The 27,403-nt window shown below is 40.5% G+C and overlaps 1 protein-coding gene and 1 pseudogene across 3 annotated transcripts in view; one reads left to right on the forward strand and one right to left on the reverse strand.

The window, feature by feature from the left end:
* The window catches only part of LOC117354005 (cAMP-specific 3',5'-cyclic phosphodiesterase 4D), a 1,294,824-nt gene that overhangs the window by 227,305 nt on the left and 1,040,116 nt on the right, over positions 1-27,403 (forward strand). The gene's annotated exons all lie outside the window — the stretch shown is intronic.
* Positions 11,481-13,448, reverse strand: LOC117354033 (annotated as a pseudogene).

The following is a 27,403-nucleotide window of genomic DNA, read 5'->3' on the forward strand; positions in this document are numbered from 1 at the left end:
TTCATTTTAAAAATTTTAATGCAAAATTTTAAAATTCTTTATAAGCAACAGCCACTTTGGCTGCAACCCTAAAGGTTCACATGCCAGGATGTCCCTTTCGTTCAAGTAATCAGGCATTGCTTGAGGTTCCAGATTTTAAGCAAATTAGATGAAGATGTGTAGGGACTCAATCTATATGGTCGTGGGACCTCAGTTATGGAACTCCCTTCCCAAGGAATTGAGAAAGATTGAGTCCTTGAGTTCATTTAGTAAACTTTTAAAAGCACATCTGTTTTCTCAGGCATTTTTATGAATTAAAACTGAAATTGTAGACATTGTTCAGGTTTTTGATTACTGTATGTCTTGAAGAGTAGCATGTTTTAATGTTACCGGTATATTTATTCTATGTATGTTTGTTGTAAACTGCTTAGATTTGTAGATCTGTGTTATATAAGACATTTTTAAATAAATAAAATCCAGTTTTCCCATCCACAGCATTCACTATCTCCTCCTTGCCCTATGAGATGCCACATGTCTGTCTAACACTTTCTTGAATTCAGACAGTTTTTGTCTCCACCACCTCTACCGGGAGACTAGACCATGCACCTATCACCCTTTCTGTTAAAAAAAAAAAAAATTTCCTTAGATTACCTCTTAACTTCATTGCATGCCCTATCACTCTGGAGTATCCTTTCAATTGAAAGAGACTCACCTCATGCATATTTATGCCACATAGGTATTTAAATGTCTCTCAAGAAAAAACAAGAGTAACAAAATAACTAAAAAAAACCCAAAACTTATATTACTCACCAGGGATGGGCTCAATACCCCCGACAAACATTACATGTAAAATGATGGAGAAAAAGCCTCAAAACTTTCAAATGCTTCAGCAGTAAACACTCAAACTGATATAAGTTTCAATCTGTTTAATTTCCTATCATTAGCAAAAAAACACCACCACAAAATGTAATTATCAAAGGGGTATAAAACCCATCACTGTGCACAGGAAAAGAAAAATAAAAAAGTTTTACTTATCTTGGGATCCATGGTCTGAAAAACGCTGTAGATGTAAATGTCAGGAGTATTGAGCCCATCCCTGGTGAGTAATATAGTTTTTTGTTTTTTTTAATTTAAATGTCTCTGTCATATCTCCCCTTTCCCACCTTTCCTCTAAAATATACATATTGAGATCTTAAGTCTGTCCCTGTATACTTTATGTCTAAGATAAGGTGACCATACGTCCCATTTTCAACCGACTGTCCCGTTGTCCCAACCCACCGCTTCAGGACGCTGAAATGTCTTGTTTTCAGGGACCACAAACAGCAGCAAAAAAAGGTCTGATGGACCTTCAAAGTAACTAACTTCTGTCTCGAGCACTGGACTACCAATCGTATGCCATATAAATAATATAATTGAAAAAAGGAGGGAGTCTCAGTGTGAAGGACCAGCGAAAGGAGAAAAACATCTCTAGCACTCACATGCTAAGGTGAAGGTCCAATGACACCATCATCAAATCCCTCCTGTGTGTACCCACCAACCAAATCAAAAATAGGGTGAAATAAGGTGAAATTCAATAGTGATAATAATAAATCACATATTCACAGTGCTGAAACAGAGAAAAATACTTTGAAGATCCCCCCAGCTGACTCCCAGAATCAAAAAGGAGAACTTAGCTTGCAGGCATGGTCCCTCTCTCCAGGCTGGCTTGTTTGCTTTATTTGCCATTCATGGCTGAATAAATGCTGTCCGTCTAAAGTTACAGGTTCTAATCTAATCTAATCTAAACCTTAAGTTTATATACCGCATCATCTCCACGGAAGTGGAGCTCGGCACGGTTTACAAGAACTTAAATATAAGAAGAGAAAGGAAAAGGTTTACATGAGCTTATATATAGAAAGGAAGAGTAAGGGGGAAAATAGAATTACATGTTAGAGAAGAGCCAAGTTTTCAGTTGCTTGTGGAATAGTTGGAGAGAGCCCAGGTTCCGCAGCGGGATAGTAAGGTCGTTCCAGAGACCTGTGATTTTGAAGAGAAGAGATTTTTCCAGTTTACCTGCATAGAGAATACCGTGTAGAGAGGGGAAGGATAGTTTATATCTTCGGGCGGGTCTGGTGGAGTCAGGATTCGAGGAGTTAAAGGATAGTGGGATTAGGGAAGGAAGAATGCCGTGAATGATCTTAAAAGACAGGCAGGAGCATTTGAAATGGATTCTGGAAATCACTGGGAGCCAATGAAGATTGGACAGGAGTGGGGAGACATGGTCAGATTTGCGTTTTGCAAAGATCAACTTGGCTGCAGTATTCTGGATAAGATGGAGTCTTTGAAGACTTTTTTTTGTTAGGAATAAATAAATAATAAATAAATGGCATTGCAGTAGTCAAGTTTGGAGAGGATGATGGATTGGACGAGGACAGCGAAATGTTTTTGGCGAAAGTAGGATCTTACTTTCCTCAGCATGTGGAGGCTGAAATAGCATGATTTTGCCAAGGAGTTGAGGTGGTCGTTGAGGAAGAGAGAAGAATCAATAATGATGCCAAGGACCTTGCTTGAGGACTAAGGAAGGGACCTAGAGACCTCGAAACCGGGCTGGTTGAACCTACTCCTGAATTTCATCTGACTTGGCAGTTTACAGTGTCTCCTTGCCTTTGTTTTTCATCTACGGACCATGCCTGCAAGCTAAGTTCTCCTTTTTGATTCTGGGAGTCAGCTGGGGGGAATCTTCAAAATATTTTTATCTGTTTCAGCACTGTGAATATGTGATTTATTATTATCACTATCGAATTTCACCTTATTTCACCCTATTTTTGATTTGGTTGGTGGATGCACACAGGAGGGATTTGATGATGGTGTGCAGGTGGAGGTTATTGGACCTTCACCTTAGCATGTGAGTGCTGGAGATGTTTTTCTCCTTTCGCTGGTCCTTCACACTGAGACTCCCTCCTTTTTTCAATTATATTATTTATATGGCATATGATTGGTAGTCCAGTGCTCGAGACAGAAGTTAGTTACTTTGAATGTCCATCAGACCTTTTTTTGCTGCTGTTTGTGGTTTCTATTTAGTATCGTGTGCAGCTTTTTGCTTAGTGGAGTTAGTTTCATTTTCAGGGATAGCATCCCGAAGCAGTGCGCAGGGTCAACGGGACCAGCAATCGCTTCCCCTCCCTGCCGTGCCAATTCAAACTACCGGTCCGCTGCCGCTACACCTTTTTCTTGCCACCCAGAAGCCTTCTTCCCAACATCAATTCTGACATTGGAGAGGAAGTTCCGGGCAGCCAGGCAGCGATTGGCTGGCCTGGAACTTCCTGTTCGACATCAGAATTGATGTCGAGAAGAAGGCTTCTGGGTGGCAAGAAGAAGGTGCAGCAGCGGTGGATGGGGGGGTTGATCAGTGTGGCAGGGATGGAAGGAGGTAGGCAGGCAGGCTTTGGCATGGCAGAGGAGGAGGGAGGGAGGCAGGCAGGCTGGCTTCAGGGGAGGGGGTGGGACAAAGGCTGGAAGGCAGTGAGGGGGACATAGGAAGGAGGCAATGAGGGCACTAAGGATATATGAAGGGGCACTAAGGACATAGGAAGGAAGGAGGGGGGGAATAGAAAGGGACAATTGTTGGGCCTGAGTGCAGAAAGAAAGAAAGGAAGGAAGCATAGTCAGAAGGAAACACAACCAGAGACTCATGAAATCACCAGACAGCAAAAGTAGGAAAAATGATTTTATTTTCAATTTAGTGATCAAAATGTGTCAGTTTTGAGAATTTATATCTGCTGTCTATATTTTGCACTATATTTGTCAATTTTTCTATAGTTACTGAGGTGACATTGCATATTTTAAAGTCATCTGCCTTGACATCTTTGAAACCCCTCCAATATAAATGATAATTAACATTTTCTCTGCATATAGTATGGTTTTTAAAAATGTTATGGTTACCATTATGAATTAATAACATTATGTATACATGAAAAATGAATGGAAGAAATTGGGGGTGGGATTGTGGGCCGGGCTAGGGTGGGATTGGGGGTGGGACTGACAATCAATAGATGTCCCGTTTTGATGAAAAAAATAAATGGTCACGTTAGTCTAAGACCATCAACCATTTTAATAGTCATCCCCTCTGGACCGACTCCATCCTGTTTATATCTTTTTGAAGGTGCAATCTCCAGAATTATACACAATATTCTAAATGAGGTCTCACCAGAGGCTTATGCAGGGGCATCAATACCTCCTTTTTCCTACTGGCCATACCGCTTCCTATGCACCCTAGCATCCTTCTAGCTTCCACTGTCACCTTAAGTAGAGCTCTCAGTTATGCATGTAGGGCCCCAATATTAAACCATGGTGATCAGTGTTAGTCCCAGAAATTCAGTGCCAGGCCTGTCCAGGCACTGGAATAGAATTTCTGGGTTTCCAGCCGGCTAATGCAAAGCCAGTTAAGTACAATATTGAACACTTAACTGGCTATAGGTTACCACATAAAGATAAGGCTGACTTTTATGCAGTTTTATTTATGCAGGTAACCTGCCCAGCTAATATCAACACATAACTGGCCAAATGCCGATTCCACCCTCGGAACGCTACCAAAATATCCAGTTCTCAATTTGACACTAACTGGTTATTTTCAGCAACATTAACCAGTTAAGTGCCGCTGAAAATTAGTGGTTAATCCCAAACAGGACATTTAATTGGCCAGGAGCTGTTTCTGACTGGTTAAGTCTTATTGATTATTGATCTGGTAATTTACAAAATAGTGTGAATTTTGTGTGTCCCTGTCGAATTTAGGTGCTCACATGTTCTATGACTGGTGTAACTGCGTGTGCATAAATGTTAGGTGTGCCGTCACTGGATTAGCTAGCATTCTATTACAGAATCTGAGTGCCTAGACTCATAAGAACATAAGAATTACCACTGCTGGGTCAGTGGTTCATCGTGACCAGCAGTCCACTCACACGGCGGCCCCCAGGTCATAGACCAGTGCTCTAAATGAGTCCAGCCTCACCTGCGTACGTTCCAGTTTAGCAGGAACTTGTCCAACTTTGTCTTAAATCCCTGGAGAGTGTTTTCCCCTATAACAGACTCCGGAAGAGCGTTCCAGTTTTCTACCACTCTCTGGGTGAAGAAGAACTTCCTTACGTTTGTACGGAATCTATCCCCTTTTAACTTTAGAGAGTGCCCTCTCGTTCTCCCTACCTTGAAGAGTGTGAACAATCTGTCTTTATCTGTTAAGTCTATTCCCTTCAATATTTTGAATGTTTTGATCATGTCCCCTCTCAGTCTCCTTTTTTCTGTTATAGAATGGGCTTCTAGTACCTGTTTCTATAAACAGTGCCTAAGAAATAGGCACCGAGGAACACGGCATATAGTGACTATCAATTTTCAGTTAGGCACTGTTTATAGAATCATGCCTAGTGGCACCTAAATTGGACTCGGTCGTGGGTAGGTGTCAAAATCTTAGGAGGCCCTATTTATTAGACACTACAAGATAGTGAAGATGAAAACATGAGGCAAATTGGAAAATCCCACAACGAGTATAGACCTCACTGGTTAGGATTCAATTTCAGAATGGCACAGGAGCCCTCAATACATCAACTCATTATAGTTATTCTTCTTGGGCTCATAACCTAGCCTTCTGGTTAAATGTAGCTAGTATGCTTACTGCTGTTGAACCTTAGGCTTTTCTTTTTCAAAAAGCAAAAATCAAGACTCAAAACAGCCAATAATTCATGTATTACTTATCCTTTTAATGCAGTGTCTCTAGCGAGCTTCTGTAGCGTTATTAGATGTCCGGTTTCCCTGGCCAATGTAGTAAAATAAAAAATCCACCCAGACTCCCGACACAGTCCTCAAAAAGAGGGCATGTCTGGGGAAGCCTGGACATCTGGTAACTCTAGATTCAGGTCATTTAAAAATTAAGTTACATGCCTAGATCAGCTAGGCACATTAATCTAAAGTGCCTAACTTCAGGCACCATTTATAGAATCTGTGCCCTACTGCGCATCCTTGTTGTAGAATTGCTCCCATAGAGATATCTGTGCTGTGTTTACAATAAAGCTCAGAGAAAAAAAATTGTATTTTTAAGATATTGCTTATTATTGAGGTGTTAGATTTAGTGCAATATCCAGCTAATTTCTAGTAAGACAACTGAGAATATATTTGCCTTCTAGGCACATTATTTAATGCAACCTTTGTTCTCATTCTTTACTAAACAATTAATGAAATACCTGGACCTCAAGTTTCTTTTTATCCAATTAGTCCACTTCCACATGATCTCTTTTTTTCAGCTGTGCACTTGGAAGATTGGTTGCAGGAGTCTGTAACTTGCTTCCACAGATATTGATTACCTTGCTAACAGACTCAATTGCTTTCATGAAGTCCTTGAAATTTGAGGTGATTCAGTAGTTCCCCAGTGGTAATGGAGGTTAGTTAAAAACGCACAATGTGGCAGCAGAATTAAACTGCTTAGGGTAAAATCTGAAGGACAATCATTTCTTCCATTTTATAGTGGAGTGGAGGAATGGCCCAGTGGTTAGGGCAGCTGCCTCAGCACCCTCAGGTTGTGAGTTCAATTCCCACTGCAGTTCTTTGTAACTCTGGGCAAGTCACTTAACACTTCATTACCAAAGGTACAAAATAAGTACCTCTTTCAAATATATAAATCACTTTGATTGGGTCAGCTTTTCACCTCATGGCTTCTTTAGTGGTTTTAGAAACATATAAACATGATTGCAGATAAAGGCAAGATTTGGACACTGGACCTAGGCCTACTGAGAGCAGGTGTAAATTTTGTTAAGTTCAAATCAGCCTGTCTAGTTTTTAAATTGTGATTGTTTTAGGTTCTAAATACATTTCCCATCTCATTATGTATCCTGTGACTAGGTGGTGGTCATGTTTTTGGCATCTTTTATTTTAACTAATCTTCAACGAAAAATATTCAGTTTACTTCCATTAAAGATTAGATTTCAACCTTCTTATATTCTTTTTTTTTAATGTTTAAGAATAATTTTATTCTATAAATATTTATATAAATACAGGGTGAGACAAAAAATAAACCATAGAGTGTTTTGCTGTTTTCTCAGCAACCGCTTGGAATTTCAACATGAAATTTTACAACTTCATTTATTGTTACTATCTAGAGTTGCCAGATTTTCCAATCAGAAAATCTGGACTCCTAGACCTGCCTCCAGGCCCACACAGTTCCATCCATCCCCGCCCTATAATGCCCTAATCTCGCCCCCAATCCTGCCCCCCACTGCCTGCTCATCAGGCAGGAGGAAATCCATGCATGTGCAGATTTCTTCTCGACCAACATGTTTTGAAGAGGCTTTTCAAAACCCGGACAAAGTGCTGGGTTTTGAAAAGCCATCCAGATCCCCGGAGAAGTCTGGATGTCCAATAACCCTATTGCTATTTACATTTATGTACCAAGTAGAATGATATTATCTTTAATGTGGTGAAGTTACAGACTTTTTAGCTTGACCACCTAGTGATTTTTCCACATTTAAAAATGTTTTGCATTGTAAAAATGCTATTACTTTGGGAAAAATGGGGTACGATGTCTACATCATGATGTCATCATGATGTCACATGATGTAGACTTCTGTAAACAAATTTGCTGGACCTAAACTCCTTGGATAGAAACTTAGAACATGACGGCAGAAAAGGGCCACAGCCCATCTAGTCTGCCCACACTAATGGCCCAGGTATGGATTGCCATACCTGGGGAGCAATGTTGGAGGCCTATGAAAAGCTCCACCCAAAGCCTCAAGTAAGCGCTGTAGATGATCTGAGAGATCCTGCCACAGGGATCAATTGACAAGTTTGTTAAGAAGCAGCTCCAAAAGTAACTGAATGCCTATGTTAAAGCTGCAAATGGCACCTTGAATATTCAGAGTGACTGTAAACCTATGACACATTGTTAATTACATTGTTTTAATGACATTATTTTACTGTGCTCAAACATTTTAACACCAAAAATAACTAGGTAATGATGCTAAAATATCAGAAACATCAACAGAGCTTAAGATAATTAAATGTTGTGTAATAGTAATATGTAAATACGAAGGTCTAGATGCATTGAGAGGATCGGTAAGACCGTGGCCGATTCAGAAAGAGCTATTGATGCATTAAAAAGTTTGCATGCAAATGATTCACACAGCTTTCTTCAAAATATCCACCTCTGCCGTCTGATTGATCGTAGTGAGAGCAACTCTCACACATACACAGAGCCGACAGGGAAAGCCCAAACAGCTTAGAGGCAAGGGAAAGCCTCCTGCCACTCAACTGTTCAGGGCAGGATACATTTTTTTCCCTTTCTTTTTTAATGGGCACAGATGCTGTGTGTGTTATACACATACAATATCTGCCCCATTAAAAAAAAAGCCCCCCCAGCCAATGATGGCCCTCCCCAACGACCCCCGACATATGTGGCACCGGGAATCTCCCCTCGCACTAGCGAAAATCGGCAGGAGAAATGGCCATTCCCCCCACATGAGACAAAAATGGCAGGAAGGATGCCCACTTCCTCCTGCCATGCTGAAACCCCCCCCCCCTTCCGTGGCAGTAAAATGGCAAGAGAAAGGTGCACTCCCTCCTGCCTCCAAAGGCCCACCCCCGTGCCAGGTGCCCTTCCAATCATTCCCTACCTTCTCCCTTTCCCCTGAAAAAAATGGCAGGCAGGATGTCCACTCCCTCCTGTCACCAAAGGCCTACCCTCAAGCCAGACACCCCTAAACATCCCCTACCATCCCCCTTCCCTGCCCCCCAAAAAAGGCAGGAGGGATACCCACTCCCTCCTGCCACTGAAGGTCCCCCAAAAAACCCAACTTCATCTTCCGAACTGCCCTGCACCTTTTCAGAGAAGTTGGAGCAGGAGGGAAGCTCAGTCTGTCCCACTCAGGGAGGAGCCAAAGGTCCTGATTGGCTAAGTCCTTATATCCCGGGAATACAGACGGAGGAGCCAAAGGCCCTGATTGGCTTAGACACCTAACGCACCTCAGAAGGGAATGGGCATCTCTTCTGCCATTTTTTCTCATGTGGGGGAGGTGGGATTGGCATGGAAGGAGGAAATGGGCATCCCTCTTGCCATTTCGCTGGGGGTTCGGTTCCCAGTGCCGGTTCGTCAGGGAGGGCCATCATTGGCGTAGGGGGGGGTGCTTTTTTTCTTTTTTTCCAATAGTTCAGTTATTGTGCATGCATAGCATCTGTGCCCATTTTTTTAAAAAAAGGATAGATAGGTGACTGATCCTGACCAGTCGCTTTGATTGGATTGCTAAAAGTGATCACTTTTTTTTTTAGTGCATCAGGATGCTGTGTTAGAGTATCAGTCGCTCTACTAGTTTACATGGCATTTTTAATATTAATGAGCTTACTTGCATGGTCGAATTGGGGAATGAGCAATCGTGCAGAAAACCAGGCTTTGAGCTGTTTTCTACATCGGGTCAGCAAATGTGATCATTGCTAAAGCTGTCAAAACAGGTTTAGCGACGATCGCTGGCTTTAGTGCATTTAGTCCTAAATAAGTATGTCAAATTTCTCATTGAAATTCAAGGCAGTTGTTGACAAAACTAGATTAGATTTTGTCTCACCCTTTAGATCTGGGGTGTCAAACTCAATCACATACGAGGCCGAAATCTAAAACATAGGCTAAGTCGTGGACCAAATTTTTTTATTAAGATTCTTTTATTAAGGTACGCTAACTGATTTAGCGAGCACAAAATGTGCACCTTAATAAAAGGACCCCTTAGTTTTAGTAGAAGTATAGGGTTACAACCTCTCCAACCCCACGCCAGCTCTGTGATGTAAATGAAATAAATAAAAAAGACTTTTCCTCTCTCTTTTAGGTCCTAGTTCACACCTGCTGTTTAACACCTGCACTGGCAGGATACACATTTCAGATCTGACATATTGAAATCATACAACAGAAAATAAAATTATTATTTCTATCTTTTGTTGTCTGGTCATTATTCAAATCATGTTGTGGTCCCAGGCTCTGGTTTGTCCTCTGATAACTCGCTTGCCAAGGTCTCCTTCTTTCTTCTTTCTTTCCTTCCATTTCCCTTCCCTCCCCCAAAGGTCTGGCATCTTTCATTTTGATCTGAGATTTGGCCCTCTATTCCTTCTCTCCATCCATCCTGGAATCCCGGTCTCACATTAAAGCAGCCTGCTAAGGATCGCTGGTCAGCTGTAGCGATCCTAACAGGCTGTCGGCCTCTGCAGAATGTTCCCTCTGCCGCGGTCCCGCCCCTCCTCTGACATACTGGACTATGGCAGAGGGAATGTGCTGCTGAGGCTACGGCAGCCTGCTAGTATCGCTCCAGCTGACCAGCGATCCTCTACAGGCTTCTTGACTGGGAAGCCGGGATGGAGGGAAGGAAGGAACGGTGGGCCAAATCTCAGGCAAAATTCAATTACCCTGCGAGCCAAATTTGGCCTGTGGGTCTGAGTTTGACACACCCCTGCTTTAGATTGTTATTGTTAGTTGAAATCTCAACTCTGTCGGCCTCTTTTACAAAGCCCATAGAGATTTAAAGGGCTTCGGGGCTGTTGCCACTTGACAGCCACTAGCGCGGCTTTGTAAAAGAGGCCGTTTGTGTTGACTTCTTTCTATTAAATCTCCTTGAACCGTTGTGGACTAGACCAGTTAGCAAGAATAGAACAGAATATAATTTTTTCAATTAATTCATCTTGACCAGTGAATATCCTTAATGCAATATTTATTTTCAGACACTGAAGATTCAGCTGAGGTGTTGGCTGCTGTAGATCTTCCCTCCAAATTTCCAAGGTCCACTTTGCTTCCTTTTCCAAATAGTAAGAATTAACTAGGGTCTCGTCTTCTCAAATTATTTTACTATGAGCGATTTACCACAGTAGCTCAGGTCTCTGAGCTCCAGTTGACTAATTGTTAAAACATTTGCCTGACAATCTTGTTATTGAGATTCTACAACAGTAGCCTCATACACCAGATATTAATCATGACTAAACATTTTGTGTTCAAAGCAAATAGCAAGATAAATTAAAGTCACAATCATTACTTGCCAAATTTATTTAATACACATGCAGACAATTGTTACTTGATAGACAGGGAATTTTCTTTAATTCACAAAGACTTTATCTGATAAAACTACTAAAATTCTTTTTTTTTTTTTTAATTTTTAAAAAGTAATTTATTTAAATAAACCTCATCAAATGCAATCTCACTAATGCACACTATTGCAAACAAGTTTCTTTTTACAGCACAGCAATGTATTAGTACTTTAAAAATCAGGCTACAGTCACATACAAGCTTTTCAGTGATTTTCTATAAACAATGCACTGTGTCAAAGGAAACAATTCAGAACAAATATAATTTTGCTCTGTAAAGTCATTAGTTAAGTGACTAAAATTATGCAAAAAGATAAACATTTAAGAAAAAAAAATAGTTTGAAAGATGTATATACTTTAATTAGTTGTCAACTGAAGAAATACCACATAATCAGCTCTTTGTTAGCAAATTTCAAACATGTCCAGAATTTCAGTGTCATTAAATAAATGTTTAATTTGAATACTACTTGGCCCAATATATACACTGTATATTCACAAATTTCTAAAATATTACATCTCAGTATGTAAAATTTACTTTACAAAAAGGTCCTATACCATATATTTTAATGTGTCACTAAAAGTAAGACACATTATTGCAATTAGAAATTAAGTCCACACTATGGTTACTTGTTTCTGCTAAAATGCAACACTTACCAGTGTTCCAGCAAGGAAAATCTTCACAGTCCTTATGCACTAAACACATTTTCGACAAGAACCACCCCCTCCAAATAATTCTACATTTTAGGATACTTTCATGTTTCTGTTAAGTTACACAAATGTTTTATTTAACAGAAACTGAAATAACCAACACTAAGAAACATTTTACATGAATCAATAAATGTGATTTGATGGACACAATTTGTTTCTAGTCATAATGATCAAACAAATGACATCCAGGTTTTCTTTCTGTGGCTCTGCACTGCTATGGTCTAAGTGCAAACTATCAAAAACACTAATTTCATACATTTCCATTTGGCAAGAACATGTTCAACAAAAAGCTGCTTAAAATAATAATTCCTACTTTCCAGCATTAGTGTTGAAGTTGTGTATGAAAAAATTGTACATGTATTAAATGTAGAAAAACAATTATAGCTCAGACATACTTTAACTGAAAAAAGTGTTTTGTTTGTCACACTCACTACTTTGGTGGGGAAAATCCACCCTGCATCTATTATGTGGGGAAAAAAGGGTTCAGATGAGTAACTCCTGAAGAGGAAGATGTAGTAGAAGGCATGAAAAACAAATTGCATTAGTAGGTTCAGTGATTACTAAGAGGCTTTAATCCTGCTGTAAGACAGTGCTGTAATATGGCTGAAAAACTTACAGGATCAGCTTCACACAAATTCCTAACCTACTATGCAATAACAATGATAGAATCAATGCAACATAATAAAATCTTGTAGCTTAGATGGCACAATGGTTGAAAAGCACAGCTTTATGCTTCTTCTTGCTCTGGGTAATTCAGAATTTTGCGGTGAGCTTGGCGCAATTATTGCTGTTGTTTGAAGTATACCTTGAAAGCCCCTTTTATGGCCACAAAAGCAATTCCACCCAAAATGGTCCTCTGAAAGTTTGAATTACCACTGCTGAACATAAGTTTACCAACTATGGTGGCAATAGTGGGAAAGACAAGAGCTCCACATAATATGCGGGTAGCAGATACATGATCTGCTAGAGGATTGGCTTCTGCTGGAATACGTGGAACAGGGCATCCAATGCTTGGAAATATACTATTCAAAATCTGTAACTTGTTTGAATATTTGCGCCACAACCTGAGCACATAATCCTCCCAGCGAATCATTTTGCCTAGAATCAGCATAACTGGGATGGTAGGCAATCCGATCAAGAGGAATAAGGGATCAGCTCTTTCCATAACATCAAGACCTTCTTTATGACCAACAACCTGCATCACAGTTACAGCTCCATACGTAACAGCAGTCAATAGATTGAGCCCACCATAATCCCTGCTGCTGCAAATGGACAGGCTTTGGAAATTAGCCTGTCTGCAAGATCAAAGACATAAACTACCGGACCCAGTTTTGGAAACACTATTAAATATTCTGCATTGCACTGGGGACATGCAACTCTAGCTGTACTGTTTCCCCTCTGCTTCTCGTCCACCCAACGCTGTAGACAAGCCTGGTGAACCCATTTCGTAGAACCTCTGCATCTGCAAGGCCTCACCCATTCTGCTGTCCGATCATCTTCATCGGTAGCAAAACATACCCAGCAACTCCTGTCTTGCACCTGCTGGGCCGATGTGGCACTCTGATCCGACATAGTGCCAGACGAAACCCAAAATGAAAAAATACAAAAATAAAACAAACAAACGCGATCTGCAGGTGGAAGAGACCAGCACCATTCACTCAATATGCAGGCCTCAGGCGCGTCTCAGGCTGACAGGCTTCAGCCATCAAGCTACTCGCTCTCGGGGGGGGGGGGGGGGTGAGGAAAAAAACAAGAGAAAAAGCTCAAGTAGCCTTTCGCCTCTAAGCCGCCACTGGAGTCGTGGGCAGGCCGCGGGGTCCAGAGCCATTACCAGGACCATTCCCCATGAACTCCACGGCGCTACTAAAATTAACTACTAAAATTCTTAATTAATATTTTCTACTAATACAGCATCTTGTAGCAGACTTTACGGTAGATGTCCTGCAAACAATGGGAGGGTTGGATAGGCTGGAGTGAGCTTGGACGGCAACTTCAGCATTTGGAACCTAGGACAATACCAGACTTTACAGTCTACGGCCCAGAAATATCAAAGAAGAGACAAGTATTTTTTAATGAGTATAACTTATGGGCAGACTGGATGGGCCGTTCAGGTCTTTATCTGCTGTCATTTACTATGTTACTATGATACCCAAGAATGTTATCTACCTTTGGCAGCAAATAAGTCCGCTAATTCTTTGGTACTTCAATGTTCATTTTGATGAGCAGGATAATTCCCTTAATTCATTTTCTGATAATATCCAAGCTAAATTACTGCAATTCTTTATATAAAGGAATTACTCTAAAAGAATTATGAAGTTTACAAATAATCTAAGACACTGCAATAAAATTCATCACTTATAAGAAAAAATATGATCATATAACACCTCTCCTCCAGAAAGCACATTGGCTACCTATAATGCATAGAATTACATACAAGATAGCTTTATTAATCTTAAAAATATTAACAGATAAAGTACCAATATTTCTAAAAAAAATATTGAATTCCATATACTCCCATAAGAACTTTAAGATCAGAGGACAAAAATTTTATTTCTATTCCATCTTTGAGAATCATTTATACATGACGGGATACTATTTTCTTGGTCACAGCTCCACAAATATGGAACTCGTTGCTGGCTTGTATTATGGAAGAAAGGATCCTTCACATATTCAAGGGAGCACTAAAATATTGGCTCTGTAAAGATGCATTGAAACTTGAATCTTTCACAAGGCTAGCTTCGCTTAGTTTTAATGGATAAAGTTACCCCTTCCCTTTTTTATTTTTTTTACTTTTTTTGTCTCTCTTTCCTTTAATTTAATTTATAGTTCCATCCTTTTTTCCCTTTTGTACTTGTCTGTTTGGTCCACATCTTATTGTAATAAATGCAGTCCGTTTTCCCTATTTTTTATGCTGTACATCCCTATGAAGTATGAAACTACGATTTAGTAGTCCTTTTACTAAGGTGTGGTAGCCGATTTAGCACGCACTAAAAATTAGCGTACACTAAATGCTAACGTGTGCTAATGCATCCATAGGATATAATGGACGGGTTAGCATGTGTTAGTGTTTAGCGTGCGCTAAAAAGACTAGCGCGCCTTAGTAAAAGGACCCCTTAATCAAACTTATAATTAAACTTGAAACTAAGGAATAGTGACCCTTCTCAAATTATTCCATTCAGAGACAACCATTGCAGAATCTTCAGAAGAAGATGCCAGAGTCTCTTGCAAACTTTATAGAATCCTTAAATTATTAGTAGGTCAACATTCAGAAAGACTTTTCTATGTATGTTAAGAAGTTGCACAAATTCTTACCCCTCTGAATAGAAGCCTTTCGATCATATGTCAGTGGTTCTTATATTCTTGAGGAACATCAAGTCAGTTTGGCTTTTAGGATATACACAATGAATGCATGAGATAGATTTTCATGCACTGTGTCCTTGGTATACAAATCTCTCTCATGCATATTCATTGTTTAAATCCTGAAAACCTGACTGGATGGAGGTACCCTAAGAGGACTGGGTAGAAAACCTCTTATATTTCAATATATGGCAAAGTTATGCAGTTAAAGTGGGGTGGGGTTCGAGGCATGTTGAAGGTAGGGCCAAAAATTATATAAGTAGTAGTGTAGTGGGCAAATGCACAACAGACGAAGATTCAATGCCCGACAACATGATGCACGACCTACTCCTGCTGGAGCGCTGGTCTAAGACATGGCAACTCAACTTCAATGCCAAAAAATGCAAAATTATGCACCTGGGCAGCCAAAATCCATGCAAGTCTTATACCCTTAATGGCGAGATCCTAGCAAAAACGGTAGCAGAACGAGACTTGGGGGTAATCGTCAGTGAGGACATGAAGTCTGCCAATCAAGTGGAGCAGGCTTCATCCAAGGCAAGACAAATAATGGGTTGCATACGAAGGGGTTTCGTCAGCCTTAAGGAGGAAGTCATTATGCCATTGTATAGATCCATGGTGAGGCCCCACCTGGAATACTGTGTGCAATTTTGGAGGCCACATTATCGCAAGGATGTGCTGAGACTGGAGTCGGTGCAGAGAATGGCCACCCGGATGGTCTCGGGACTCAAGGATCTTCCATATGAAGAACGGCTTGACAAATTGCAGAGAGAGGGGAGACATGATCGAGACGTTCAAGTATCTTACGGGCCGCATCGAGGCGGAGGAAGATATCTTCTTTTTCAAGGGTCCCACGACAACAAGAGGGCATCCGTGGAAACTCAGGGGAGGGAAACTGCGAGGAGACACCAGGAAGTTCTTTTTCACTGAAAGAGTGGTTGATCGCTGGAACAGTCTTCCACTACAGGTGATTGAGGCCAGCAGCGTGCCCGATTTTAAGGCCAAATGGGATAGACACGTGGGATCTATTCACAGAGAAAGATAGGGGAGGGTCATTAGGGTGGGCAGACTAGATGGGCCGTGGCCCTTATCTGCCGTCTATTTCTATGTTTCTATGTTTCTATGTTTAGTAGCAATAGTTGCTATCTGGATAGTGTAAGTCTGAATGCAGAAATAACAGTCCAGGTCTCTCTCTTTTTATGCTCCATCTGTTTTCCCTCCTTTTACCCAACCCCCCAGGTCCTGCATCTCTCCCTGTACTTTGTTGCAGATTTTTTTCTTTCTCTTTTCTTTTTCCCTCCCCTTCTCCCCACACCCAAATTTGGCATCTCTACAGATCCCCTGACATTCATCCAACGCTGAGGCAGACCTTAGCAGACACATCACTGAAAGTGGTCTGCCTTTCCTCATCACATCTCACTTCTCTGATGGAACTTCCTGTGGACGGTACATGGCAAAAGTAAAGCTTCACCAGCCAGAGAGTGTGTGAGAGAGAAATAGGCAGCTTATTGTAGTTCCTTTCCTCTTAACTCTGTAAACCGTGCCGAGCTCTGCGCTTGCGGAGATGGCGCGGTATACAAACCTAAGGTTTAGTTTAGTTTAGTTTAGTTTAGCTTTCAGTGCTGTGTATGTGCCTTAAGCTGCCTCAGCATTTGGAAGACCAGGAAGAGGGCAGAAGAGGAAAGGAAGGGAGGGTGCAATTGTAGATATTCCCTACCATTGTATGGCCCTGGGCATTTTGCTAGGCCTGCTCAATGTAGCTATGGCCTTTCTACTTTATTTCATTGCAGTGGGGCTGTGAGCAGAGGAAGGTGTCACTTGCTCCAACACTATACCACTGGTAAGTGCCAGGGGGTATCAGCTGCCTCTTCAGTGGGAGTGTGGGAATATGTTGCCTAATGCTGACACCATGGGGGATCGGAGGGGGTCAAAGTGTATCAGATGCTGCTGTTTGAGTTTGGGGTTGTAATTGGGAGCTCAAGTTATGAATGGAAGGAGAGTCTGGATGGTTTGCCATGAGCAGGATTTTGAGGTGTTTTTGGCAGCCACTGCAACTACCTCTTAATTAACAAAATTGTCCTGAACCAAAAACTTATCAAAATATAATAGGGAAAAAAAAGCCCTGCAAACAAGATGAAATTTTTTTGCCTGCATATCCCTATATTCTATAAAGGAAAGTAAGCAGCTACTTTGTTTTATAGAATAAACATCACATAGGTGACCTCTGGATTCTTGCTTTGTGGCACAATGTTACAGAATTACCCCCTAGCTGCTTTGCATATCTTAGTTGAGCTTTGTTTTGTTTTACTGCAGGTTAATATGCTCCATATTTTATTGTATGCTACTTTGTTTTTAGTGCATGCAAAATAAAATAGCATATGCTGACATGAAATGAAGCACAAGAGAAATGCACATGCCTATTGTGGAGTTCGTCAGTAGTGCCGAATGAAGGCATGACGACAATCATTCTACCACTGCTGAGATGTACTCTGCCTGAATGCATTTCTTATCTTTCTGCACTAAAAAAGTTGGATTAGAGCTGGGAGAGCTGTGCTGACAGATAAGAAGGCAGGAATTGTCATATAGCATTATGGACTTGTTTCCTAGACTAAATGAGTTGCCTTGAGTGAAACAGCAGCATTATAATTCTGAAAGCAATAGGGTGGGCCAGTAAGCCACAATCTCCTTACAGCTGACCATATCAGAGCTAACATTTTATCACGAATGCAGGGCAGAGAAACAATTATTTAATAACTATACAATATTTGTTTTTTTATATGAGCTAGGTATGTGTTCACCAGCATCCAATGAATGTCAAAAAGTATCAGACCTTAATTTTTCTTACATAAACAAATAAAGCTAGGGAGGCGTGGTTTGGTGCACATATGTAGGCGACCCTAATGTACATGCTTGAATTTTTTTACCACCTACAGAAGCTGTCAGTCGCTGGCAGACCGCTGATGAGTGAGGAAGTGTAAGTGAACGCTGTCGGATTTTTATTTTTGACAAAATGATAGAAAAAGTTGAACAATGCTACTGCATTAAATTTTGTGTACAGCTTGGCAATTTCCAAGTGGAAACGATCTTCAAGATTCACAAGCCTTCGGGGACAAAGCAATGGGCACCACACAGATAAAGGAGTGGTACAACCGATTCAGAGATGGCTGTACATCAGTGGAGAGTGAAGCATGTTCTGGTAGGCCTTCAACATCCAGAAATGAGATTGTCATTGACTAAGTGAGGACCCTGGTGATGCAGGATTGTCGAATCACGATCAGAGAACTTGCAGACGATGGGAGCATCAGCTTTGGATCCATTCATTCCATTTCGACTGAGGATTTGGGCTTCAGGAGAATTTCAGCGAAGTTTGTGCCAAAGCTGCTAATGATAGAGCAGAAGAAACTCCGTTTGGAGATCGAACAGGACGTGCTGGAGACTGTGAACAGTGATCCCAACTTCCTCAGCACAGTGATCACTGGTGATGAATCCTGGATTTATGGGTGTGACCCAGAAACCAAGTTGATGCCATCACAATGGAAGCATTCAACATCCCCGAGGCCAAAAAAGCAAGGCAAGTCCGCAGCAATGTCAAAGTCATGCCGACTGTCTTCTTTGACTCCAGTGACATGGTACATCATGAGTACGCACCACACGGCACAGCCATCACCAAGGGGTACTACCAAGAGGTTCTGTGTCGCCTTCGTAATACTGTGAGATGCAAACGGCAGCGGGTAATTTGGAGCTCCATCACAATAACGCACCTGCCCATTCTTCACATTTGATACGGAGTCTCCTGGCCAAACACAACACACCTGTGATTCCTCAGGCTCCCTACTCTCCTAACATGGTTCCGTGTGACTTCTGGCTTTTCCCCAAGCTGAAAATAATCCTGAAAGGAGTTAGATTTCAATCAAGTAAAGACATCATGCAGAATGCGATGGACCAGTTGCGAGCAATCTCAAAAGAGGCATTCTAGCGCTGCTTCTGACAGTGGCAAAACCATTGGAAGGAGTGTGTGACAGCCCAAGGGGCAGACTACTTTGAAGGAGATTAGTATAAGATTGATGTATCTGAGTATGAGTATTTTTTATGAATAAAGGTCTGATACTTTTTGAACGGCCCTCGTATAAGTTGCTTATTTTTTTACTCCTGTATGATTACGAGGAAGTGCTGAAATTTTTTCAGCCCAATCAAGAAGGGAATGATGTGGAGCCATGAAACTTACAATTTATTCCACATATTTACTCCTAAGTTCAACACACTTGGCACATTATGTAACCCTTCCAAAAAATACTCTGATGTCTGGTCACTGAAATTCTGCTTCGCTGCTGCAATCGCCTCCGAATCACTCAAAAATGTTGTCCTTTCAAACTCTTTTTAAGGTTTGGAAACAGAAAATAGTCAGATGGAGCAAGATCTGGTGAGTAGGGTGGATGGTCTATGCACTGAAACCCCAGCTGTGTCAAAACATCCATTGTTTTGCCAGCCTTGTGAGCAGGTGTGTTGTCTTACAAAAAAAGAACCTCTTACTGCAGCTTCCCTCACCTTTTTTCTTTCAGTGCCTCCTTTAATCGGCACAGCAAGTTACAGTAGTATTCTCCATTAACTGTTTGGCCCTTTGTAAGATAGCCATTACAACATCTTCCTGATCCCAAAACACTGACATGAAAACTTGGATGTCAAACAACAAGCTTCAACTTAACGCCTCCAAAACCGAACTCCTATGGATCAGAAACAAAAACACCAAATACCTATGACCTACACTAACATGGGATTCCACTCGACTAACGGCAGCAGATCAAGTTCGCAGCCTGGGAGTAACCCTAGACGGACACCTATCCTTATCCAACCACATATCCCAAGTAGTCTCCACCTCCTTCTACTACCTTCGCCAACTGAAAAGGATCAAACCCTACATCTCCACACCAGACCTCGCCCAACTCCTATACGCATATGTCCTCTCCAGAATGGATTATTGTAACTCGCTATTTAACGGACTAACCAAAAATAATATCAAACGCCTCCAACGGGTCCAAAATGCAGCCATCCACCTCCTACACAACCTCAACTACCGCGATTCCATCTCCCCGGCACTCCATGCTGAACACTGGCTCCCAATTAGCCAACGCAGTACTTTCAAAGCCCTGACAATTGCCCACAAGAGAATCTACTCCACCACCCCCTCCTACATAAAATCCAAACTTCCCATCTACAACCCCACTCGCACCCTCCGCTCAAAGTCAGAGATACGCCTATGCGTCCCCCCCGGAAGATCCCTGCTCACAGAAACTGCCCACAAACGATCCTACAGCCACTTCATTCCACACCTCTGGAACCAACTTCCCCCCCAACTTAGACAACAGAACTCATTATTAACATTCCGTAAATCGGTAAAGACCCTCCTCTTCAATTAAAGATCTCCTCTGTCTCTCCCCCCTTAGGCCCCACCCTCCACTCTCCTATCTCCTTCCCGAAATTCCAGTATGACCCTCCCTTACTCTACCCACTAACAAATTGCACCTATACGCTTATAACTTTCCTTAATTAAACTACTGTATTTCCCCCTTCTCTCTCTCTGCTTAATCTCCCTGTATTTAATTCTCTTCAAAAACTATAAATCCAATCACTAAACCTGTTGTACCACTTATATGTCTAGTTACTCCGCACTGTGTGTGTTCATTTGTAAACCGTTCTGAGCTATTGGGAGGACGGGATAAAAATCTAAATAAATAAATAAAATAAAAATCTTTCCTGCTGACTTTTGGCTCTAGAATTCCCTTGTCCTTGGAGAACCTGAATGTCGTCATTGCATGAACTGTTGTTTTGTCTCAGAATCATAGTGGTTTAACCATGTTTCATCAATAGTAACTAGTTGTTCCGAAAAATTGGCACCAGCTTGCTGAAAATGCTGCAGAATCAACTTGGAAATATCCACTCAATGTTGTTTCTCATCAGCATTCATATTTTCAGGCACCCACTTGGCTAACAGCTTCTGCTTACCCAGCTGCTCGTAGATTATACACTCAGTACATTTTCTGGACATCTGTAGTATCTCAGCAATTGTTTTAGCTGATATTTGCCAATCTGCCAAAATCAGATCATGGACATGGTCAACAATTTCAGGAGCTAACACTGAGGCCTCCCAGACTTTGCTGCATCTTTGGTCTTGAAATCTCAATGGTGAAAGTGTGCACACTACTTTTTCACTGCAGAGTATGATGGACATTTGTCACTCAATGTTTGCATCATACATTCATGGATCTCCTTTGGAGTTTTCATCTTCAGGAATAGGAACTTCATGACGGCTTGGAGTTCCACACTTGAAAATTCCACACTTTGCATGGTTTAATTAATGATTTAAAACAATGTCAAAACAGGGTTATGATTCTGCAAATTAGCACTTTGCAAAATAAAATATCACCTTTTTCAGTTACAATGGCAAAATAACGCTCAGAATTTAGGAAGTTGGTTGGACTGAGAACTTTTCAGGACCCCCTCGTAATATCAGACTGAAAATCCACCCAAATTGCCAACTACTATCAATAAAGTAAGGGGCCGGTTTGGGGCAGAGTGAAGGCAGGATTTCAAATTGGTCGGATAGCAGGCTTAAACATAGTTGTGCATAAGTTAAAGAACAGGATCATTTGCATGTGTAACTTAATATGATCATTAACAGATGCATATTATTCCACTCCCTACTTCTACAATGGATATACTCATCACTACTAGAGGGTTATTTCCCACAAGAACTCAGTGAAATCATAATAACTCTGATATTAAAGGACCCTAAAGGAGCAAAAGACCATTGACCCATTGCCTCAATCCCATTGTACATCAAACTGATGGAAGGTCTCATAGCAAAAAATTTAGCCTCATACCTAAAGAATCACAACATACTCCACCCCACATAATCGGGATTCAGAGCCAAATACAGCACGGAGACACTACTAGGAACATAATGGACACTGCAAGACAACACCTCTGTACAGGCAAGAAAATCCTGCTGATACAACTAGACCTTTCTGCAGCCTTCGACTTGGTAGACCATGACATGCTTCTACAAACTCTCGATTCAATAGGAATCTTAGGCAAAGTACTTGCATGGTTCAAAGGATTCCTACAATCAAGAATTTACAGAGTTAAAACAATGCAAGAAAAATCAGAACCATGGTCCAACCCCTGCGGAGTTCCCCAAGTATCACCCCTATCACCTACATTATTCAATATATACATAGCCTCCTTCAGCTACTACCTAGATAATCATGGCATAATTTCATACAGGTACGCAGATGACATCACTATTCTCCTACCCTTCAACCAACAAGAACCCGTCATGACAAGCACAATACATAAAACTCTCGATTGAGTTGCAATTTGGATGACAGAGCACAAATTAAAACTTAACCCTGACAAAACAAATTTCATCCTACTAGAAAACAACAAAACTCCAACATTAACTAATCTTGTAATAAACTCGATCTCATACCCAATACAACCTACACTAAAATTGCTGCACCATACAACCCCAAATTAACAAATAATAAAGGCATCGTTCATGAGAAATCTAAGAAAAATCCGAACATTCTTCGAAAAGAAGCAATTTCTACTATTGGTACAATCTCTTATCCTTGGGATGATAGACTACTGCAACATACTATACCTACCTTGTCCTGCGACCATGATGAAGCAATTGCAGACTATACAGAATACAGCCCTGAGACTTGTCTATTTCCTAAAAAAATATGACCATATCACAGAGGCATACCATGACTCGCACTGGCTTCCAATAGAAGCGAGAGTGCACTTCAAATTCTACTGCTTACTTTACAAGGCTCTCAACGGAGAAAGCCCAACCTACTGGAATAACCGACTAAATCAATCCTCCTCAACCAGACACAGAAAATCCCACTCACTATTCACTCACCCATCATCCAAAGATGTCAAACGAAAAAAACTTTATGATAACCTAATAGCCTCCAAAGCAGCTAAACTGGACAGACAAATCACCACTCTGTTATCTTCGACTACAGACTACAAAGCCTTCAGGAGAGATATTAAAACCATACTCTTCAAAAAGCACATAAAATCTATCCAGCACAACCAATCCCAACCCAATATCTAACACTCTATTTACCCTTAGATCTCTCTAATACTCTCTTATCTACCAAATGTTATCTAAAACCCATAATTTCACCCTATTCTTATCTCCTAAAAACCTCCACTTCCCTTTGGTAACTCTTTACCCAACATATATTACCTTTTTTTAAAATAAATCTTTATTCATTTTTAAACTTATAATAAGTGTGATAAAATATCCATACAAATAACCATAAATATATCACTTAATAATCAATAATGATACATATAATATTCTCTTATCTCCCCCCCCACCCTTATCTATCATATAATCAATACTTATACAGCATGTAACAACAAAAATACCCTCCCTCCCACCCCATAATTGAACTTGTAAATTTAAGGGAAACAAGATTTTTCTAATCATTATAATACTTTGTTAATGGCTCCCAAATATCTTGAAATTTCCTGAAACAACCCTGTTGTATTGCAATAAGTCTCTCCATTTTATAAATATGACATAAAGAGTTCCACCAAAAATTATAATTTAATCTATTCCAATTTTTCCAATTATATGTAATTTGTTAAATGGCAACCCCAGTCATTATAAGTAATAATTTGTTATTATTTGTAGATATCTGACTTTTTGCTCTCATTGCAATGTAATTTTTGTTTTAGTTTGGATGTAATCCGCCTTGAACCGCAAGGTAATGGTGGAATAGAAATCACTAATGTAATGTAATGATTGATGTTAACTTGCAATAATTAGCCTTTACTAGTATTAACTGACACTAACTGGCACACATTGACAATTTTAAACTTGGAAATAACCTTTGTTTTTATTCTATAAGTTGAGTTCCCCAAATCCACAGTATGCAACAGCAAAGAGGGCATGGACTGTGTAGGGGCATGGTCAGGTCAGGGGCATGCCTATAATTGATGCATGCGTGTACTAGAATACTTGCAATGATGTGCCTGTGGTTACATATGTTAACTGCAGATTTACGCTAGTATTCTATAACAGCAATACCGCATGGAACTGTCTTCATTGAATTTGTGTCTAATTTTGGACCAGCTTTTGAGAATTCCTTAAGGCAAATTTTAGATAGAATGCAGAAATTAGAATGGATATGTCCAGGTCGGGACATGTTGAGTTCCTGTAGTATTTTAGAAAAGGATCTGCCATTATTGAGCTTTTTCTAAAATACATACAGAAATACATGTTTATGTGTCAGTTACGATAGGAACAACCATTTTATAACTGTCAATATGGAAAACATCAATGCAGGCAACATTATACTTGAATAAACAGGTAATTCAGAACTTATGTGTTTATTTATTCATTCATTCATTCAATTTTCAATACCGTTCTCCCAGGAGAGCTCAGAATGGTTTACATGAGTTTATTCAGGTACTCGAGCAATTTTCATTTAAGTGTCAACACACAGATATGTATATCTGCCATTTTGGAAACCTACAGGTGTAAATGATTCTAATTTAGTGAAGAGATCATTTTCTTTCTTGCACAGTTCATTTTGAAAAGGAAAAACATTGGGGGTATTAAGAAAGATATCTACCCTAATCCATCCTGTATATTATCCCAATGACAAAAGCTCTCTGCACTGCCCAGAATAACTTCTGCATTGCATGGAATAATTAAACAAGCTCATTACTATACATTTTAATACAGTGTATGACCATGCCTTCCATGTGCGAGCAGCATCACCAACTTGCCTACATCGGCTCTCCCTTTGATGTAATTTCCTAGACGTGGGACCTGGAAGTGACATCAGAGGGAGAGCCAATGTAAGCAGTGGCCCTCACCCAAACAGCACCTGGGGGTGACTGCTCCCCCCCTTATTACACCACTGATTTCAACCTAGTCCTTGAACACACCCAACCAGTCAAGTTTTCAGAATTCATCAATGAATATGCATGAGATAAATTTACATGCAAATCTATCTCATGAATATTCATTGTGGATATCATGAAAACCTGACTGAGTGTGCCTCAAGGACTGGGTTGCGAACCCCTACACTAGGCCATTTCTCTGCTCCACCAAGGCACATATGTGGTGACATTTACATATTTAGGTTTCTGAACTGACACTTAGACAGGAAAAACTCCCAAGCAATGCTGCCCTTGCTTTAAAAATGTGCTTCATAGTAAATGGTTGTTACTTGTTCATTTATGTATATATTTTATTTATAAGGCTTCACATTCAGAAAAGCCTTTTGTAAAATACACCAGAAATGTGGACAATCCTTCCCCCTTTTATAAAACCACACAAGAGATTTTTAGCACCAGCCGGTGTGCTAAATGGTCTGCGGTGCTCCGATGGTCATAGAGTTCCTATGAGTGTCGGAGCAGCACAGAGCATTCAGCATGCCGCCTGTCACTAAAAACCTCTTGCATGGTTTTGTAAGAAAGGGGGGGGGGACTGACTTTGACATTCCATTTCCCATCTAGATGTTGTATGCAAATCGGGCTTTAAATGAACATGATTTGTGAAGAATGCTTTGGTATTTTCTCCTTTAAATTAGCAAGGACTATGCAGTGTGACATTGTTAAGAGATTTTTCTAATCCTAAAATAATTCTTTCTGCAGACAGAGTTATAGCAGACCAGATTGTAATGCATGTGTTAGATTTTGGTCAGGATGCTGAGATCAGTGGTATTGACATGAAAGATAATTGTCATAAGATATTTAACATCTATGCAGGTGGCAGGAAGGGTAGCACCTCAGCAAGATCATGCTGTCATTAGTGCTGAGTCATTGGTTCAGTATTGATCTAGTGTGAACAGCACAGTCTACTAAGCCATCAGCATTGCTTTCTGCAGTACTCAGTGAACACCTCATTTTAGGTGTCCTGATGCTGATTGGGAAGCTCCTACTCTACAATGGTGTCTGGGCAACCAGATTCTATAATAGAATACTAGCAGTATGCCTGCCTAATAATAATAATAATTTTAATTCTTATATACTGCCAAAGCCATGGAAGTTCTAGGCGGTTTACAGTAAGAAGAGCTGGACAATCAGCAACATAGTTACAATGTAGAATCGATGAATACAAGTACAAAGAATGCAAATACAATAAGAAAAGCTGGACAATCGGCGACAAGGTTACAATGTAGAAGCAATGAATATCAGTATACAGAATAGGAGAGATGATGAACGGAATAGGAGAGGGGTAATGAATGGACAAAAGTCTTAGGTAACAAATCGGTTGAACAGTTTCGTTTTTACTAATTTTCTAAAACTAAAATAGGATGAGGAGTGGGTGATAATGTTTCCCAGCCAATTGTTCAGTTTGCCTGCCTGGAAAGCTAGAGTTCTGTCCAAGAATCTTTTGTAACAGCAGGCCTTTATTGTTGGGTGGGTAAATGTGTGGATTCTGCGTGTGGGCTTGGTAGTATAACCCAGATTAAAGTGGGAAACCAGGTACATAGGGGCCAAACCAAAGATTGATTTGAAGCAGAGACAGGGGCAGCCAATGGAGTTTTTGATAATAGGGACTTATGCGTTCCCATTTTTTTAAACCGAAAATCAGGCGTACTGCCAAATTTTGAATAATTCGAAGTCTTTGAAGGGTTTTCTTGAAAGTTCCCAAGTAGATGATGTTGCAATAGTCCAGCATGCTTAGAATAGAAGATTGCACCAGTAAACGGAATGATGCTGCATCAAAGTATTTTCTGATGGTTCTTAGTTTCCATAATGTCGAGAAGCATTTTCTAGTCAATAAATCCGTGTGAGTGTCTAAAGTAAGGTGTCGGTCGAGAGTCACTCCCAGAATTTTTATGGAATCGACAATAGGGAAGTCCTGTCCATTCAAGGAAATTTTTGAATCTTTGATTTTATCATTAGGGCTTGCGAGAAAAAATTTGGTTTTATCTGAGTTGAGTTTCAGTTTGAATTCAGTCATCTATAATTCGATTTGTTTTAGGACAAATGCCAGGTGATTCTTTGTCTCTGAAGTTAGGTTTGTGTGGGGGAGAACTATGGTGATGTCATCTGCGTAGATATAGAATTTGACTTTTAAGCTTTGCAATAGATTCCCTAATGGGGCAAGGTAAATGTTAAACAGGGTAGGGGATAGAGGGGAACCCTGCGGAACACCGCAAGTGTTTGTCCATCTGCAGGATTGTTTATTATCACTGTAGACTTGGTAAGATCGTTTGCTCAAGAAACCCTGGAACCAATTTAACACTTTACCAGAAAG

The sequence above is a fragment of the Geotrypetes seraphini genome, chromosome 1 (assembly GCF_902459505.1).
Source record: "Geotrypetes seraphini chromosome 1, aGeoSer1.1, whole genome shotgun sequence".
In the NCBI taxonomy this organism is placed as follows: Eukaryota; Metazoa; Chordata; class Amphibia; order Gymnophiona; family Dermophiidae; genus Geotrypetes; species Geotrypetes seraphini.